Raw genomic sequence first — 19749 nt, 5'->3', positions numbered from 1 at the left:
TATAGATATATAGATATCTCTCTTTCTTTGCACTTTATGGGACTTCAATTTTGAGTTTGACACTAAATACTTTACATTAATACATTCCTTTTTTTTAATATCATATGTGCTAACACCTCTGTAGGGTGTTTACAGTTTGTCACTGTGCACTTTATATTTTTGGCACTTCACTTATACACTCTAGACTGCTATATAGCACTAGAGGCGATTCAGTTCGCATTGTGCGCTATACAAGTATTTCATTCATTCATTCATATTTGTTTATACATTCAATACTATTGTGGGTTAACACCTCTGTAGGGTGTTCACTGGTTGTCACTGTGCACTTTATATGGATTTTTGGCACTTTATTGACATATTTCATTATATTTAATACTGTTTCAAATCACTATTGTTTAGAACATTAACTCATACCAGTTGATATATGATTCTAAGTAGGTGTTCCCTGCTTTTCCTGTTCAGTGTATTGAATCAGCTGCACTGTGTGAGCACTTGCCACTTTTATTCACAGGGAATTGGTATTACTTCCTTTTTTCTCAATATCTGAGTTCAATGTGATAATATCCAACACTAATATACGCCTGGGAGTCCATATACACACACACACACACACACACACACACACACACAACACACTAGGTGCTAGCACCTTTGTAGTGGTGTTTATATTTAGATTCACCTAGTAATTGGTGAGGAGAAGGTGTAATAGCCCCTCTCTTATAATAGAGTAAGAATAGAGCGACATCAATTTTCTCTATAATATTCTCTCTATTGGATACGGTTTGGTCCATATCGGTGTATGCAGCTATTCATAAAGATAGTTTTCTACTAGGAGCAGCACAGGAGTACCCATTTACTATAATGCATCCTATGCAGTCACCACCCCCCTAAGCCCCCAACCCCCCCCCACCTATTTTACTTACCTGAGCCCCGAATTTCCATTGGCACGTCCCCGCCGTCCCTCTCTTCATGAGTTCCTGGCTCTTGATTGGATAGATTGATAGCAGCGCAGCCATTGGCTCCCGCTGCTGTCAATCAAATCCAATGACACAGGTCCTGCATTCAGCCTCCATGGACGCCGAATGCTGAATGGTAACCCCCTCCTTCGAGAGAGCGCTTCTAATGCAGGGAGGAGCCGCAAGAGCCGCCGAGGGTCCTCAGAAATGGATGTTCGGGGCCACTCTGTACAAAACGAGCTGCACAGTAGTGGAGGCAAGTATGACATATTTGTTATTTAAAAAAAAATAATAAGATCCTTTAGTATCACTTTAATTTGTTAATAATAATGAAAAAAAAAAAAAAAGAAGGATAATAGTAATCATAATAATAATACATTTTAAAAAGTTAATAAAAGTAGATAAACACTGACAGGGGTAGATGCAAGTAGTAATGTAGTATTAGTGTAGTATGTCACACCCATTACACAAAGAGAAAAAAAAATGAATACCTCAAGTAGGGACTGAAAAAGTGAAATGTCAAGTCCACCCGGGTAAGCTTCGGTGTTGGAAGTTTTACTTGGTTGGATAACAAAAAGAATTCCAGGTATGGATATCTTACATAGTTACCTTGATCCAAGCTGGTCCAATAGTAACTATGTGCCATACCTGTGGGATCCCTTTAGAACAGTCCTTCCTTCTCAACACTTTTTGACCCCAGAGGAACCCTTGAAATAATTTTCAGGTATAGGGTACCAAAAAACAATTCATCAAGGGTCAGTGGGAGAGATGCCCCTTATATTGTTGGCCAGAGTAATGGTACAATGGTAATCAGAATGCCACCTTTACAAGCCGCTAAAAAAGATCATTGGTGTCCTGCAGCTCACTCTGCCAAAGGGTGTTCAAAACAGGTTATGGGAAGGAGGTCAGCAGCCATTATCAAAAGTAACGTACCAACATTCCTAATAATAATAAGGCACAAAGAGATGAGGAACTGGGCACTGCCAAGGGGTGTTGGCCCCAGAACTAGGCAGGCATCCTCAGATGGAAGGTCAATCATCCACAGCCCAAGGAAGCCCTAGCAAACCTCTGGAGGAACCCTGGTTGAGAATGGCTGCTGTAGAAGCTGGAGATCATTTGTACTGGACACCGCTACTCCAGTGATCTCCACTAGATTTTGGGTCCCATGCCGAGCAGCTTCCCTACTGCTTATTAAACATAGGAGGTTGGCACAAGGGCCATTCAGAGAATGCTTTGCATTTTCTCAATAGATGCAAAGCATTATCTGAGTGGACAAGGTTAGGAGCGTGAGCGCCCCCCACCTGTCCACTGGTAAAAACACAACTGGCTGTGTGCTCCCAGCACAGTGACCGAACTGTCAAAGACAGCTCTCATTCTCTGCTAAGGATTGGTAACCAGTAGGGATGAGCTCCGGTGTGTTCCCACAGTCCACGTGCAGAGCCCGCCAGGAAGTCGGCACTGCGCTGCGCTAATCACAGGCAGTGAGACATTTCCCGATCTCTGCAGCCACGCATCGGGACAATGTCTCATTGCCTGTGATTAGCACAGCGCAGTGCCGACTTCCTGGCGGGCTCTGCACGTGGGCTGTGCGAACACACCGGAGCTCATCCCCAGTAACCAGTGGGGTTGGCTCTCGATCATGTGACCACTGTCAGAACCAAGCACAAAGGTCATGTAATCAACAAACTCTTCTTGCCCTCCGTCATGGCGTAAAGACCGTGTTAAAGGGACGTCAGAGGCTGGGTGAAAACAGGTAAGTTAAAGTGGAAGTAAACTGCCCTATCGTTTTCAGCCAAGGAAGCTGCCATCTTTGCCTCTGTTTAATCTTCAACTGCTATGGTGCTGCACATGTGATTCGTTATGACACCAGCCATTGGATGGTTTGATAGCTTGGCTGAGAGCACAGCCAATGCGCAGTTAGCATTCCCGGCATGCCTTTTTTTTTTAACTGTTTAAATCGGGTTTACTTCCACTTTAAGGGAAGCAGGCAGTACTAGGTTGTTCCCAAGTCATCTAATCCAATACTATAGCTCCTGGCCAGATGGCACTGGGAACTGGCAGCCAATAAGACCATGAAGGGTACCTGTAGTCTCAAGGCTGGTTAGGCAGTGGACGGCGTCTGGTAGCTCCTTGTGGCTTCACAGTTGGCTTCCCCTTGTGCAAGTCACACTTTGCGAATGGTCCCCCAGCCTTCTGGGACCTGCAACATGTTCCAGAAGGCTGTTGGCAAAGGTGGTGGGGGCAAACTTCCACATATGTCAAACACAAGGCACGCCAGGGCCCTCGCACCCAGGTTTGCAGCTGGAACGTGGTGGAACTCCATTCCGCCACCCTCTGCTCCCTGGTGTCACTTGTAAACTCAGGTACCTACCCACAGAAAAAAAAAACGTATTCAAAAGTAATAAAGGAGGGGAGGAGGAGGCAGGGAAGTGGAACATCCTCTCCTGGGTGAAGTTCTGCTTTCATTTGCTAAACATAGCAGCGTGTTCACATCATAGCGACATCGTTAAGCCTGTAAAGAACGCACAGATCTACAAAAGAAGACCATGATTCATGTAAGAACATGCATGCATCTTGTCTTCATACAATCCTTGTTCAGACCAGAGCTCAGCTTGAGGTATTCAGGATCATATTTACCTCTCTTGCCCTCAGACGTAGAACTAAAAGCTAAAATGCATTACATCACCGCCTGCACTTTAGCAGAGGACTGGGAGCGTTAAGAGGATCTTAAATGAGGTCATAAAACTTTTCCAACAACACGGAAGATAATAAAAACTAAAAAGCCATAAGAAGAAGTCAAGGCAGGTCCGATGTGATTTAAGTCAGCAATGTCTCCTTTAATGACTGACCTCGGAGACTAAAAAGAACATCCATCTACTTAGCTGGTCAGCTATTCTCTATCTCATTTTTCTTTTAAGAAGAAAGCACTCTTGCATTGAAGCTCCGAGGTCCCGGGGTTTTTACGTCTACCATCGACACGACCTGCATGGATTTTTCTGTTCTCTCCTCGTTTGTGACCGCTTCCTTCAGGAGGCCTCCTGTTCCCTCCAACAATCCAAAAACTCAGTGCTAGGTTCACCGAAATTCATCCAAAATAGGTACTTCAGTGAATGTGCATGCCGGTAGGACTGTGGTAGGAACACGGAGGCTAGGTTTAGATCGTTGCAGGATCGCGGGCTTTCCCAAAACATTCTGCCCTTCTACCAGACATGCGGCGGTGTCATTTAGGCTGGGTTCACATATGAAACGCGTGCAGCTTGCAGCAGGGAATCCGATACGCCCTGGTTCACCGTTTCAGGTCCGATTTCAAGGCCAAATTATGGGCCGAATTTGGGTCCTGAAACAGACCAAAAGCTGCTGCGGAGATATGTGAACCGGTGTCCTATCATATGCAGTCCCCCAGTACACAGCACACACACACATTCCGAAAACACCCGAAGATGAACGGCGCCTTGCGCCGCGAGTCCAGGTTTTAGCCCCACCATCCAAGTGGACATAGAGTTGGAATATAAAAGAGCAGAGCGCAGCGAGGCCGTGCCCAAAGCGTGGCGAGCGAAGCGAGCCCGCGACGGGGCCCTCTAATTTTGCCAGCCCTATGTCCGCTTGGATGGTGGGGCTACCACCTCGACTCACGGTGCAGGCGCTGTTCATCTTCGGGAGATTTTCCGAAGCTTCTTCTGCTCCGTACTCTCCAAAGCAGTCTTTCAAACGCAATTTGTTTTCGGAAAAAAATGCACTTAAATGTATTTAAAAAAATAACTAAACAGTAAAGTTAGCCCAATTTTTTGGTACAATGTCAAAAATTATGTTATGATCGCGAGACAATCGTGATCTTTAGTCTAAACTAGAGCTGCAACCAACGATTAATTTGTCTGTCGACTAATCTATCGATTATTTTTTCGACTAGTCAACGACTATCCGATTATTTTTTTTATTTTTATTTTTTAATGAATCTAGTGTTTTTTTTTTGATTAGCTAATTAATCCAGCAGAGTATTGTATTGTATTGCAGAGTATTGTATTGCATTGGCGGGCAGAGTATTGTATTGGCGGGCAGAGTATTGTATTGTATTGGCTGGCAGAGTATTGGCGGGCAGAGTATTGTATTGGCTGGCAGAGTATTGGCGGGCAGAGTATTGTATTGGCGGGCAGAGTATTGTATTGGCGGGCAGAGTATTGGCGGGCAGAGTATTGTACTGTATTGGCAGGCAGAGTATTGTACTGTATTGGCAGGCAGAGTATTGTACTGTATTGGCTGGCAGAGTATTGGCGGGCAGAGTATTGTACTGTATTGGCGGGGCAGAGTATTGTACTGTATTGGCTGGCAGAGTATTGGCGGGCAGAGTATTGTACTGTATTGGCTGGCAGAGTATTGGCGGGCAGAGTATTGTATTGTATTGGCTGGCAGAGCCAATGTCATGACGCCGGTTTGTTTACAAGTGATCGCTCCGTCCGTTTACATTGTAAACGCCTGGGTGTAGAAAGATGGGCGCCGCTTCGGAGCTAGGCCGAAGCCGCGGCCTCTCCTAAGGCCGGAGTCCGCGGATCGCGGCATGTGCGCTCGGATCACAGGTCGGTGACGATCCGTTGCACCCCTAGGGACGGCGGCACGGAGGGGGAGAAGAGAGGGGGACGGCGGCACGGAGGGCAGCGCTAGATACCAAGCACTGCCACCACTGTGACGCATCGACGCCCAAAACGCACGTCGACGTATTTTCTTAGTCTACGCGTCGTGGCAGCTCTAGTGTAAACGCAAAAAAAAAACAGACAATCGTGATCTTTATTCTAAGCAAAAAAATAAATAAAAAATGGCGATTCTCATTTTAGCCAGAATCGTGCAGCTCTACTTCATGGACATTTTTCTTTCTTCTAGAGAAGGGGCTATCTCAGGTAAGCGTGCCCCCTTGCCTGCATGCATGAGCTAAGGGCAGATGGTTTCCAGGAAGTAATTGCTACATGAATCATCTGCCCTTTCTCAAGATGGCCGCAGCTAAACATACTAAAGGAGGCTTGTTTTTTTTTTTTTAAAGTGATTTCTCATCAAAATAAAGCAAGGAGGCATGGATGGATGGGGGATTGATTTGAGTATTAAAAATTGAATTAAATAGAGATTTCAGTTAGTTGAGTTCCGCTTTAATAACTCGACCTGGATTATCAACAGATGAGTCTTCATTGGTTGCCGATCATTACATAAAAGGAGCACACCACTGACACCAGCGATCGATGGCACATTCTTATCTCCATCAAGTTGAAGTGCGTTTAGGAGTTCATCAGTTACACAGGAATCCTGGCTGCCTTCCCTGAGAATGAACCGGCCAACCACAGCTCGATAGGAAATCAATCAGAGCTGAATGAGGTATGACAAGCAACCGCTCACAGACAATTCTAGCTGGAGGGAATGAAGAGCGAGCCAACGCACTTCATAATAAGTTCCTGCTACCTCCCAGCACGCTCCCACGGTGTAAAGCAAAGACTGTGCCTGTAGACGTAGCTCACTGATTTATTCCAGGCCTCTCCTCCAGCCTTACACTTTCTAAAAACGGGAAGCAGCTGAGCTCAGTCCTATACAAGTAGCTGCGGCTCAAGAAGCCGTTCCTGCCCTGCTGATTGGACAATAAAGGAGCAGCAACATGATGATGATGATGATGAAGTCTGCTTTCACCAATCTTAGTGCTAGTTTATAATTGTGGTCGGCGGGCAGTAAAAAAAAGTGGTTGAGCTGTGGTTTTATTACCTCCCCGACCACCTGCCCTAGGATGTAAAGGCAGCTGGATGGGGTTGCGCACATGCCACTGCAAAAAAAATAAAAAATGTACCCTGTGCCACCCCTGCCGAATGAGACCCATTCAAGCTGGATGGGGTTGCGCAAATGCCACTGCAAAAAAATGTGCCCCGTGCCACCCCTGCCTAATGAGACCCATTCAAGCTAGATGGGGTTGCACACATGCCACTGCAAAAAAAATGTGCCCTGTGCCCCCCCGGCCGAATGAGACCCATTGAAGCTGGATGGGGTTGCACACATGCCACTGTAAAAAAACGTATCCTGTGCCAACCCTGCCGAATGAGACCCGTTCAAGCTAGATGGGGTTGCGCACATGCCACTGCAAAAAAAATGTACCCCGTGCCATCCCTGCCGAATGAGACCCATTCAAGCTGGATGGGGTTGCGCACATGCCACCGCAAAAACATTTACTCCATACCACCCCTGCCCAAGGGAACCCATTCAAGCTGGATGGGGCTGCGCACATGCCGCTGCAAAAAAATGTACCCCGTGCCACCCCTGCCGAATGAGACCCATTCAAGCTGGATGGGGTTGCGCACATGTCACTGTAAAAAAAAAATGTAACTCGTGCCACCCCTGCAGAATGAGACCCATTGAAGCTGGATGGGGTTGCGCACATGCCACTGTAAAAAAAAAAAATGTACCCCGTGCCAACCCTGTCCAATGAGACCCATTCAATTGACCCAGTTATGCAGGCTTTTAAATGGTTAAAACAGGCACGGAGTAGGCAACATAAAAGCCGACTTGACTATCTGAAAAGTGATCCACCACAGATAGAAACTGTAGCAAGCAATGTAAGCTAGGCCTTAGGCTCAATTCACACCTTTGCAGTTTGCTTTTCGTGGTTTTCTTATCGTGATTTTACTGTGATTTGCTTTTTATATGCTTTAATTAGGCTTACCTGTAGCTACCCCAGATATCTCCTAAACCTGCACGGATTAGAAGATATCCCCTGTATTTGCATGTGATGACGTCATTGCCACATGCAAACTGAAGCAATGGTTTTGCGTTTAACCACTTCCGGACCGCCCACCATCGTTATACGTCGGTACTTTGAAGAGGAATATCGTTGTTGTAGCAGCAGCTAGCTAACCCCGGTATCCTCTTCCTCAGTGGGCGGCCCGGTTCAAGATAAAAGTGGTCTCTGCGGTGGATTCGCCACAAGATCACTTTTATCGGCGGCGGGAGAAAGGCCCCCCCTCCAGCCACTTACCAGAGCCGTCGGCAGCGGCGGAGACGACTGGATCCGTTGACCATACCATTGCAGGGCGGAAGCGACATCAAAACGTCACTTCAGTCCATAACTCTTAAAGGACATTTAAAAAAATAAAAAATAAAAATGTATTGCATTTTAATGTAAATATGAGATCTGATGTCTTTTTGACCCCCCAGATCTCATATTTAAGAGGACCCGTCATGCTTTTTTTCTATTACAAGGGATGTTTACATGCCTTGTAACAGGAATAAAAGTGAATTTTTTTTTTATTAAAAGAACAGTGTAAAAATAAAAAAATAAAAATGGTAAAAAAAAAAAGGAAATACTTTTTTTTTTTTTTTAAACGCACGCATACATGAGTAGCGCCCACATATGAAAACGGCGTTTAAACCACACATGTGAGGTATCGCCGTGATCGGTAGAACAAGAGAAATTATTCTAGCCCTAGATCTCTGTAATGCAAAACATGCAACCTGTAGATTATTTTTAACTTCGCCTATGGAGATTTTTAAGGGTAAAAGTTTGATGCCATTCCACGAGCGGGCGCAATTTTGAAGCGTGACATGTCGGGTATCAATTTACTCGGCGTAACATTATCTTTCACAATATAAAAAAAAAAAAAATTGGGCCAACTTTACTGTTGTCTTATTTTTTTAATTCAAAAAAGTGTCTTTTTTCCCCCCAAAATTTTTTGTTTTACTTTTTTAACCACTTAACCTTGGCACCCCAGATGCCAAAAAGACAAAAAAATAAAAATAAACAAAAAAGAGGCCCGGTCCGGGCCTCTTTTGTTTATTTTTATTTTTTTGTTTACAAGTTAAAAAGTTTTTTTTTTTGCTAGAAAATTACTTAGAACCACCAAACATTATACATTTTTTTCTAACACCCTAGAGCAGTGATGGCAAACCTTGGCACCCCAGATGTTTTGGAACTACATTTCCCATGATGCTTAGCTACATTGCACAGTGCATGAGCATCATGGGAAATGTAGTTCCAAAACATCTGGGGTACCAAGGTTCCCCATCACTGGTCTAGGGTGTTAGAAAAAAAAAAGTATAATGTTTGCTGGTTCTAACTAATTTTCTAGCAAAAAAAAAAACTTTTTAACTTGCAAACAAAAAATAAAAAAATAATGGCCCGGTTCTTAAGTGGTTAAAAAAAAAAAAAATTTAAAAAAAAAATACCCAAGTAGTGATCAAACACCACATACCACCAAAAGAAAGCCTTTTTTTTGGGGCGTTAAAAAAAAAAATGATATAAATTTTGCTTGGGTACTGTGTTGTATGACCATGCAATAGTTAAAGTAGTGCAGTGCCGAATAGCAAAAACTGGCCTGGTCATGAAGGGAGTAAAACCTGCCGAAGTAAAGTGTTGAATCGTTAAAGTCTCCTTTTTATTTTATTTTTTTGCTTCTTTGTTTTATTTTTTTATTTTAAATAACACGTCAGCATTTTTTGTTTTTTTTTACTGGTTTTTATACAGAGCTGCACCAGATTTTGCACTCTCCAGTTTTAGTAAATCTCCTCCATAGTGTCTAAATGTTAAAGCGGGAGTCCGCCGGGACTCCGCGTTTTTTTTTTTTTTTTTTTTTTAAAGCCAGCAGCTACAAATACTGCAGCTGCTGACTTTTAAAATAAGGACACTTACCTGTCCAGCGCGCCCGCGATGTCGGCACCCGAAGCCGATCTCTCGATCGTCTCTCGGGTGCTGCCGCCGCCATCTTGGGTATGGGAATCAGGAAGTGGCGCCTTTTGGCTTCATTTTTCGGTTCCCTACTGCGCATGCGCGAGTCGCGCTGCGCAATGAGGATGGACCCCGCTGCCTCTGGGATCTGTGTGTTTCCCAGCAGGCAGCGGGGCACTTTCGGAAAGGGGCCTAATCTACGCCCCTTTCCGCAGAGAGCTATCCAGGAAGTGGGTGCAGATACCTGTACTGTACAGGTACCTGCACCCCCCTCCCCCCTGAAAGGTGCCAATTGTGGCGCCGGAGGGGGGGGGGGATTCCAATGAGCGGAAGGTCCACTTTAGGGTGGACCTCCGCTTTAATGAGTACAGGCAAAGCTGGACAGGTGAAAATAAAATAAAAATCAGAGGCCCGGCCCTGGCCCCTGTGACTGGCACACTGCTAGCAAAGTTACCCCATAAGAGAAAAAAAGAAAAGAAAAAAGAAAAATCTGCATCTGCATAATTCGCACTCTTTTTTTTTTTTGCTGAGTTAACAGATTCCGCCGAGGTAAAGCGTCCCCAATACGAGGCCCCTATAAAATTCAGCCTGCAACCAATTTGGACGGGAGTGCAAAAAGCTGAACTGACTGAAGGCCAGCTAAAAAAAAAAATAATAATAATAAAATTGCAATGAGCAATGCTGCAGGCTGGAGCAGTCTGTGCGTGGCAGGAGAGCAGCCCCCTCCCAGTCCACATCCCACACATTTAACCCTCAAGGGAGCAGGACAGGCTGTACCTCTCTCCCAGAGATAACGATAAGCTGTAAAAAGAGAAAACACAAAAAAAAAAAAAAAAAATTAAAAATTGGGGAGGTGGCCGAGCGTTTGGAAAAGTTTTAAAGCAAGAATCTTCCCCCCGCCCACACGGCATTTGTGCTACAGAGGAACAGAAGCTGAAATTTCACAGAACGGGGGAGAAATAAAAAAGGTGCGATCACACCGCCAGAATCATCGGACATCATGTGGGCTTCAAGATAAAGAGATATCGTGTGCTGCTTAACCACTTCAGCCCCGGACCATTTGGCCGGCCAAAGACCAGAGCGTTTTTTCTTTGTTTTTTTGTTTTTTTTGCGATTCGGCGCTGCTTCGCTTTAACTGACAATTGCGCGGTTCGTGCGACGCGGCTCCCAAACAAAATTGACGTCCTTTCCCCCCCCCCCCCCCCCAACAAATAGAGCTTTCTTTTGGTCGTATTTGATCCCCTCTGTGGTTTTTATTTTTTGCGCTATAAAAAAAAAATAGCGACCATTTTTGAAAAAATAAAAACGCTTTTTTTACTTTTTGCTATAATAAATATCCCCCAAAAAAATATATTAACCACTTGGGTGCCGTCATTCGGCAATAGCGCGGACCTAGATTTCCGGGACTACGTCTATTGACGTCGTCCCGGTTACGAGCGGCCTGCGCGCCCCCTGAGGGGCGCGCGCGGCGCGCTCTGTGATCGGCGAGTCCGTGAGACTCGCCTGATCACCGATCTGTGTAAGGGGTCGATCCCGACCCCTTATCACGTGATCAGCTGTCAGCCAATGACAGCTGATCATGTGATAGAACGGAGCCGGTAATCGGCTATTATTCCTCCTCGCGCTGACAGCGCGAGGAGAAAAAAAAAAAAACCGATCACCGGCGGCCGTGATCGGGACATCAGTCCCGATCACGGCCAGCAATGCAAGGCACCACATGCCACCTGCCAGTGCCCACCAGTGCCATCCTGAAGTATAACAAAGTAAAAGTAAGTGCCCCCCGTCTGTGCCCATAGTGCCCACAATGCCACCCACAGTGCCACCCCACAGTGCCACCCACAGTGCCACCCACAGTGCCACCCAATCTGCCTCAAAGGTGCTGCACCCCAGTGCCGCCCATCAGTGCCCAGCAGTGCCGCCCATCAGTGCCCAGCAGTGCCGCCCATCAGTGCCCAGCAGTGCCACCTATCAGAGCCACCTATCAGTGCCACCTATCAGTGCCCATCAGTCCCATCTATCTGTGGTACCTATCAGTGCCCATCCGTGCCACCCATCCGTGCCACTTATCCGTGCCACCCATCCGTGCCATCTTATCTGTGCCCATCTTTGCCCATCAGTGCCGCCTTATCTGTGCCCATCGGTGCCGCCTTATCTGTGCCTATTAGTGCCGCCTTAACTATGCCTATCAGTGCCCACCAGTGCAGCCCATCAGTGCCCACCAATGCAGCCCATCAGTGCCCACCAATGCAGCCCATCAGTGCCCACCAATGCAGCCCATCAGTGCCCACCAATGCAGCCCATCAGTGCCCACCAATGCAGCCCATCAGTGCCGCCTTATCAGCGCACTTCAATGAAGGAGAAAAATGACCCGTTTGCAAAATTTTATAACAAACTATTAAACATGATTTTTTTTTTTTTTTTTTTGCATCTTTTTTTGTTTGTTTAGCAAAAAATAAAACTCCCAGCTGTAACTAAATACCACCAAAAGAAAGCTCTATTTGTGGGAAAAAAATGATAGAAATTTCATTTGGGTACAGTGTTGTATGCCCGCGCAATTGTCATTCAAAGTGCATCAGCGCTGAAAGCTGAAAATTGGTCTGGGACTGAGGGGGGTTTAAGTGCCCAGTAAGCAAGTGGTTAAAAAAACTTTTGTTTTCGAAACGTATTCTTCTACATATTTTTGGTAAAAAAAAAATTGCAATAAACGTTTATTGATTGGTTTGCGCAGAAGTTATAGGGGGTGGTTTTATGGCATTTTTATTAATATATTTTTTTCTTTTATCATTAATGGCGGCATTCAGTGATTTTTATCGTAACTGCGATATTATGGCGGACGCGTCGGACACTTCTGGCGTGATTTTGGGACCATTCACATTTATATAGCGATCAGTGCAATTCAAAATGCATTGATTACTGTGTACATGTGACTGGCAGTGAAGGGGTTAATCACTAGGTGGCTCTGTAGGGGTTAAGTGTGTCCTAGGGAGTGATTCTAACTGTGGGGGGGGGGGGGGAGGGGCTGTGTGTGACACAACACTGATCACCGTTCCCGGTCACAGGGAGCAGAGATCAGCGATACTGTCGGCAGAACAGGGAGATGCTTGTTAACATCAGCATTTCTCTGTTCTTCCTCTCCGTGAGAAGATCGCGGGTATCCCCGCAGGCATCGAGACGGCAGGACCCGCAAACGCACTCACGAAGCTCCCAGTGGGCTCGCGCCCGCAACCCGCCTCTTAAAGGGCAATGGACAGGTACGTGATTCTGCCTGTACGTGCCCTTCTGCCGCAGTATATCCGCGTGAGGTGGTCGGGAAGCGGTTAATAGGATACGACCGTCCAAAAAAAAAATGATAAAACACAAAACAAAATCAAACCTTTATTATATTGCAGCTTACCAATTCTTAGACGGGATGTCTGCATTAGTTTTATTTTTTAGGTTTTCTTCTATTTTCATCTGGTGATCCAGCCAAAAAATCTGTTGTTTTTCAACAGCACCCGCACTCTCCAGCAGAATGTATCAGTTTACATCGACGAGACAAACCATTTACCACTGACACAGGGTTTTTATAACGATCATCTTTTTTTTTTTTTTTTTTTTGTGGTGCACCGAAAAGAAAATTCTGGGCTGAAACCAAAAAATTCAGCATGCACTTGGCGGAAAACCGAAACAGTTTTAACTACTTGCTGACCGTATACTGTTTATATAGAGGGCCAATGAGAGCTGCAGAGCTGGAAGTGTACCTCTGTGTAAATCCAGGAAGTGAACAAGCAGCAGCTTCAGCTGCCCACAGTTAAAATGGCTGTAGCCCAGACTCAGTGGAGGGAGATTTCTGCAGCATATTTGGCAAGTGCAGAATCGCAGTATATATAAAATAATATGCAAAGTGGTTGGAGGGAAGCTTCAGAATGGCAAAAGATGTTTTTATTATAAATTATGTGAGCAGACGGCAGTTCCTATTTAAGTATTCAAAAAATAAATAAAAAAATCCAAACCTTATGACGGTCATTGCTTCACTTTTTCGGGTTTTTGGGGGGTTTCTTGTGTTACTACGGGGTGTGACACGCCCTATGTGAATGCCACGCATATTTCTCTTTGACGGGAGCCTCAACTTGTCACATCACGGGGCTCTGATGTCACTCAGGGTGTGAAGACCGAGAGTAACCCTTGATGATTGATGCCAAAATTTGCTGTGTCAAAGTTCTACGTCAAGAGTCAAAGACTGCAAGTATGTCCCTTGCAGACATGTACAACTTTCCTGTAACCAAGTATACAGTCAGTGTTGTCATTAGAGCCGTGCTTCTTCACTGGACTCGCTATTTGATTTGATTATCATGTCAACGATTCGATTCCATGATGCATCACGATTACTGCCCATCAAAATTTCATCAAAAACCCATCAGTGCAGCCTCACCAGCGCCCATCAAAATGCAGCCTCACTGTGCCCATTAACCACTTCAGCCCTGGCCCACAGTCATATGACTACCACAGATGGGATCTCCCATCCTGGGTGGGAGTCATATGACGTCCTCTGATTCCCGGCCGCCTAGGGGGCGTGCACACGCACCCGCGGCATCGCTCGGGACCCGGTGCGTGTACCCGGCGGCCCACCAATGTAGAATCACCAGTGCCTGGATGGATCATACACAGTGGGCATCTCCCGCTGTGTCACAGAGCTATGGATTTGAAAATCCTGGCACCCACACCCGTCCTCGTCCTCCCTCCTCCAGCGGCCGCTGTAACAAAGTTCCGCCTCCTAGACCGGGTCCTGTGATAGACGGAACATCCATCCAGGCACTGGTGAGCGGTTGCCCTGGGCAAGTACAGTGAGATAAAGTCAGAGAGGAGGAGGAAGTGAGGGAGGGAGGAAGGAAGGAAGGGGAGGGGAGGACAGAGTCACGCTGGAATGACGTCATCAGTCCAATTACGATTCAGCCTTACTCAATCCTTTAAGGATGAATCGCGATGCATCGATTCATTTATTATTTTAAGCACCCCTAGTTGTCATGCATACAGTGAGGACTGCTGTTAGAAATCACTGGCCCCATACAGCTTACCTGACAGGCCCACCTTGTCCGAAAGTGACTGAGGACACAGATTTATCAGTCCCTTTCTCTGTCACCTCAGCTGCACAGATGAATGAATAGGAAGCACTCTGAGGCTTTCTGCTCATTCACAAACTGAAGCATAGGAAAAACAGTTTACTGTGCGTAAAGTGATACTAAAGTCTTGTTTATTTTTTTAGTTAAAAATAATAAACAAGTTATACTTACCTGCTCTATTGTACGGGCTTTGCACAGAGCAGCCAGACCCGCCTCTTAGGTCCCTCTTCGGCTCTCCCAGCCCCTCTCTCCTACTGGGTGCCCCCCACTGCATGCAGCTTGCTATGGGGGCATCTGAGCCAAGCCACAGCTCCCTGTGTCCATTCAGACACCGAACCGTGGCCCGGCCCCGTCCCCTTTCTCTCCTCATTGGCTGACTGACTGATAGACAACAGCAGGAGCCAATGGCCTTGTGCTGCTGTCTCAGCCGATAGGGAGGGGAGTCCTGGGCAGCCAAGACACACCTACAACATCACTGGATCTAGATGGGGCTCAGATAGGTATTAGGGGGGCCTGCTGCACACAGAAGGCTCTATGCATAGAATGCATTAAGATATAAAAAAAAAAAAAAAAAAAAAAAAAACCTTCTGCCTTTACAATCACTTTAAGCGATGAATGGACACATGAGTGATTGGTACCAATCGCTCAGTGTGTTCATTCAGGAAAGGAAGAGGCCAGTAAATGACATATCTTACCTTTATCCCGCTCTCCACCTTGAAATATCTCCGCAGCTGCTGGCGGGAGAGAAAGGGGAAGTCAGCTGGCGGCACTGTGTGGGGGGGGGGGGGGGTGGGCACACATGGGGGGTCCAGACAGATGGACGGGGTGCCTGTGCTAGAACCAATCCCCCCAGTGCAGGCAGAGGGGGGAAGAAGAGGAGAAGCCGGCGGCGGGGGAAATCGGCGCATATCTGCAATAAGACAGTACAGCTCAGCAGGTGCCCCCCTTTTGAACGGATGGGGCCGGGCCCAGTACAGGAGGGCCGGCTGGCTGTACTGCCTTATCAGCGGCCCTGCACGGACAATGTTTAATGCGGGATCCTGCGCTACTTCTCCTACATCTGTGTGAACGATCCTTTACACCGGGTGAGATTTCATGCCGAAAAAAAAAAATTTCAAAGTTCATGAGAAGTCCATTTTTCTCTTTCTACTCCTTGCAAACAGTCCAAACATCCGGGACATTAATCTTTTCTGAGCAAATATGACAATTCAACCTGAAGTGCGATTCCTTTGTGTGCGATTCCTTCAGTATGTTATCTCTCCCATCACCCCACTGTGGCGTCACACCCCCCCCCCTTTTCCAAGGGGGCAGGCGCAGCCTTTGAATATTTCCTCTGGATGGAGACATCAGCCTCTGCAAAAATGACCCATTCCCAGAAAGAAAACATTCCCATCGAAAACTTCCTGATAAAGACGCCAAAGGATCTAAGAAGAGCGTACCTGAGAAACCATCTATTCCAACAAAAGGCCACAGAATCCCCTCCCCTCCCCCCATCAGAGCTTCTATGGAAAATCACAATTGCTCAGAATATTTGCAGTGGGAGTCTCTCTGACGTTCGCTCGGTTTTATCACATCTCAGGGAGTGTTTGGTATGTAATATAAGGATTATACAGAGTAACATAAAGAGTACATATTGATCCACACTCCATCAATAAACATTCTTTATGGTATTCTCTACACCTATGTATGCATAGCGGACACTCCCAGGAGAATATTACTGAGCAAACAGCGGGGAGAACATATGAGATCCCATATAAAGCACTGGGGGGGGACAATATCGGGGATCACAGAACAGAAGTGGATAAAAACGGATTGGGGGGAGACAAATCTGGAGGATACATTGCAGACCCGATTCATATAATCTGGGATATAATAATATTCATGCAGAATAAAAAGGAATACGCTACAAATCCTTCCTGTGTATAGAATATGGAAGATCTGAGGGAGAAAACACAACCCCCCAGGATCCGTCCACTGAAATATACAGAGGAGCCGAGTAATGGAGGTTATCAGGGGATAGAATCTTATTAAAGTATACAATGTATAGGACATATATACAATGTATGGGGGGTATAGGATGTGTTGGGGGGTATACATAATGTATGGGGGGTATAGGATGTATTGGGGTATATACAATCTATGGGGGTATAGGATGTATTGGGGTATATAATTTATGGGGGGTATAGGATAAATTGGGGGATACATAATGTATGGGGGTATAGAATGTATTGGGGTATAATGTACGGGGGGTATATACACAATGTATGGGGGTATAGAATGTATTGGGGTATATAGCATGTATTGGGGGGGTATAGGATGTATTGGGGGTATAGGATGTATTGGGGGGTATAATTTATGGGGGGTATAGAATGTATTGGGGGATACATAACTTATGGGGGGTATAGCATGTATTGGGGGGTATAGGATGTATTGGGGGGTATAATATGTATTGGGGGGTATAATATGTATTGGGGGGTATAATTTATGGGGGGGTATAATTTATGGGGGGGTATAGGATGTATTGGGGGATACATAATTTATGGGGGGTATAGGATGTGTTGGGGGTATAATATGTATTGGGGGTATAGGATGTATTGGGGGGTATAATATGTATTGGGGATATAATTTATGGGGGGTATAGGATGTATTGGGGTATAATACGTATTGGGGGTATAATTCATGGGGGGGTATAGGATGTATTGGGGGATACATAAATGGGGGGGTATAGGATGTATTGGGGGGATACACATTATATATATATATATATATATATATATATATATATATATATATATATATATATATATATATATATATATATATATGTATTGGGGGGGATAGGATATATACATTATGCAGGCTCTGGAGTATGAATTATACAGACTATACCCCCATAACATGTAATACAGTATATGAAATATAGACACCCCCCCCAGGTTATAATAAACATAACACCGATATATGATGACCAGCATATACAGGCTCTAGAGGTATATAACATGTGCACACTCTGTGCTGGTATTGTAACGTCTCTGGGGGCATAACATACATTATACAGACTACAGGTACACAACACAGGATCTACATATTGAGTGTACAGGCTCTAAAGGTATATACACAGTATACAGGCTCTGGAGTTATATACTATACATACACAGTATACAGGCTCGGGGGTATATATACACAGTATACAGGCTCTGAAGGTATACACACACAGTATACAGGCTCTGGAGGTATATACACACACAGTATACAGGCTCTGGAGGTATACACACACACACACAGTATACAGGCTATGGAGGTATATACACACACACAGTATACAGGCTATGGAGGTATATACACACACACAGTATACAGGCTATGGAGGTTTATACACACACCGTATACAGGCTCTGGAGTTATATACTATAAATACACAGTATACAGGCTCGGGGGTATATATACACACAGTATACAGGCTCTGGAAGTATATACACACAGTGTGGAGGAGAGCGCCGTATACGGTCCAGGCTCAGAGCCCCGCCCCCCGCACTCACCTCACTCTCTGTCCCGTTATATGGCCCGCCCTCCTCCGGGCTCCCCTCACCAGGGTGGGGTGGGGGAGGGGGTACAGCTGGCCGCCCCTCTCACGTGCTGCGCGGGGTCACCGGTGTCCGGACCGGACAGGGGGGGCTTCTGGGAGGAGGGAGGGGATTGGGGGTTTCAGTCACGTGAAGCGCGCCCCGTCCGCCGTCGGGGGGTCACGTGACGGGCTGTGACGCGCTCCTTCGTCGCCCCCCTCCGCGCGCGCGGCCCTGGAGAGGCGTCCCGCGGTTGCCATGGTGACGCCTGACAGACTTCGGAAGCCTGAGCCCAGGTCACTGAGGGGTCGGCCGGGGTTGTCACTATTCACGTGTAGAAGAAGAATAAAGTGTTACCTATCAGTTATAATAAAGTGAAATACACAACGAATAACAAAAACATGCAAAATGCACAAAAGTTGGAAGGATGGTAAATAACGTTCCTGGGGGCAATAAACATTATCAATAAAAACTCTGCCTATTGGGTGCCATGTTGATTTCTGATGTTTAACGCAAATTCCTACCATTGTTTCAAGTAGAACCAATTACAAAACTTTTTTTCTTTCATTTTTGTATAAAATAAGGGAGGGTTATAACTCCTGTCAGGATTATTTTTGCCATCTGTGTCCCACTGGGCTGGGGAGATTTCCATGAACTTCCTGTCCCATAGCCAAACAGGAAGTGAGAGGAAAGTGAGGCAATCCCTGGTTGTCCCCATTAAACAATTTCCGCTCTGTTCTGGTGACAACCCAAAATGTGAGACTTTCAATGAAGAACAGTAACAAGACAAGCAGAGAGAGTGAATCTCCTTCACAGGGAAAGCAATAAAAAACAGACAGGTGTTCTAATCCCTCTCCACTCCATCCAAAACTTAAAGAAAATTGTCTTTAGTTATAGTTTAGACCTCAGATATCTTCTAGAGTTTCTATTGCTGCCCATGACCCCATTCAGGAGGTTTCATCTCACTTCCTACTCACGTGACCACTTGAGATGCAACTAGGGGAGCAGCAGGGTCAGTTTTTTGTAAATGGGGCCCTGGACAGGAGTCAGACTGGGACCCCCTTGGCTGGAATACTGCAGGCTCTCCGACAAGACCCAGAACTATCTGCCGCCATGCATCTTCCCCTACAATTCGGTTTCCAAAAAGCTTAAAGAAACTTTAAAGCAAGGCCCATAAAGACCTGGATGAGCAAGTTTGGGGTGGAGAAACTTGGCTGGCCTGACCTCCACACCTTTGGGATGAATTAGAGTGGAGACTGCTTCTAGAAGAATGGTCAAATGTTCCCATAGACACACTCCTAAACCTCGTGGACGGCCTTCCCAGAGGAGATGAAGCTGTTATAGCTGGAAAGGGTGGGCCAACTCAATATTGAACCCTACGGACTAAGACTGGAGTGCCATGACCAGCAACGCATCAATGTGCAAGCAGCCTTAAGCCCTCTTCAAATGAT

At 45.8% G+C, this 19749-nt stretch overlaps 1 protein-coding gene across 1 annotated transcript in view; it reads right to left on the bottom strand.

The window, feature by feature from the left end:
• Positions 1-18457, bottom strand: part of LOC143933553 (beta-1,4-galactosyltransferase 3-like) — a 152155-nt gene extending 133698 nt beyond the window's left edge. Inside the window, exon 1 of the mRNA XM_077456484.1 lies at positions 18275-18457. The gene's annotated coding sequence lies outside the window, so the exon portion shown is untranslated. The remainder of the gene's footprint in view (positions 1-18274) is intronic.
• Between the last annotated feature and the right edge of the window lie 1292 nt (positions 18458-19749).

The sequence above is a fragment of the Lithobates pipiens genome, unplaced genomic scaffold (assembly GCF_037356315.1).
Source record: "Lithobates pipiens isolate NorthernLeopardFrog02 unplaced genomic scaffold, aLitPip1_a1.2 Scaffold_27, whole genome shotgun sequence".
In the NCBI taxonomy this organism is placed as follows: Eukaryota; Metazoa; Chordata; class Amphibia; order Anura; family Ranidae; genus Lithobates; species Lithobates pipiens.
This window is presented reverse-complemented; position numbering and strand designations above follow the sequence as displayed.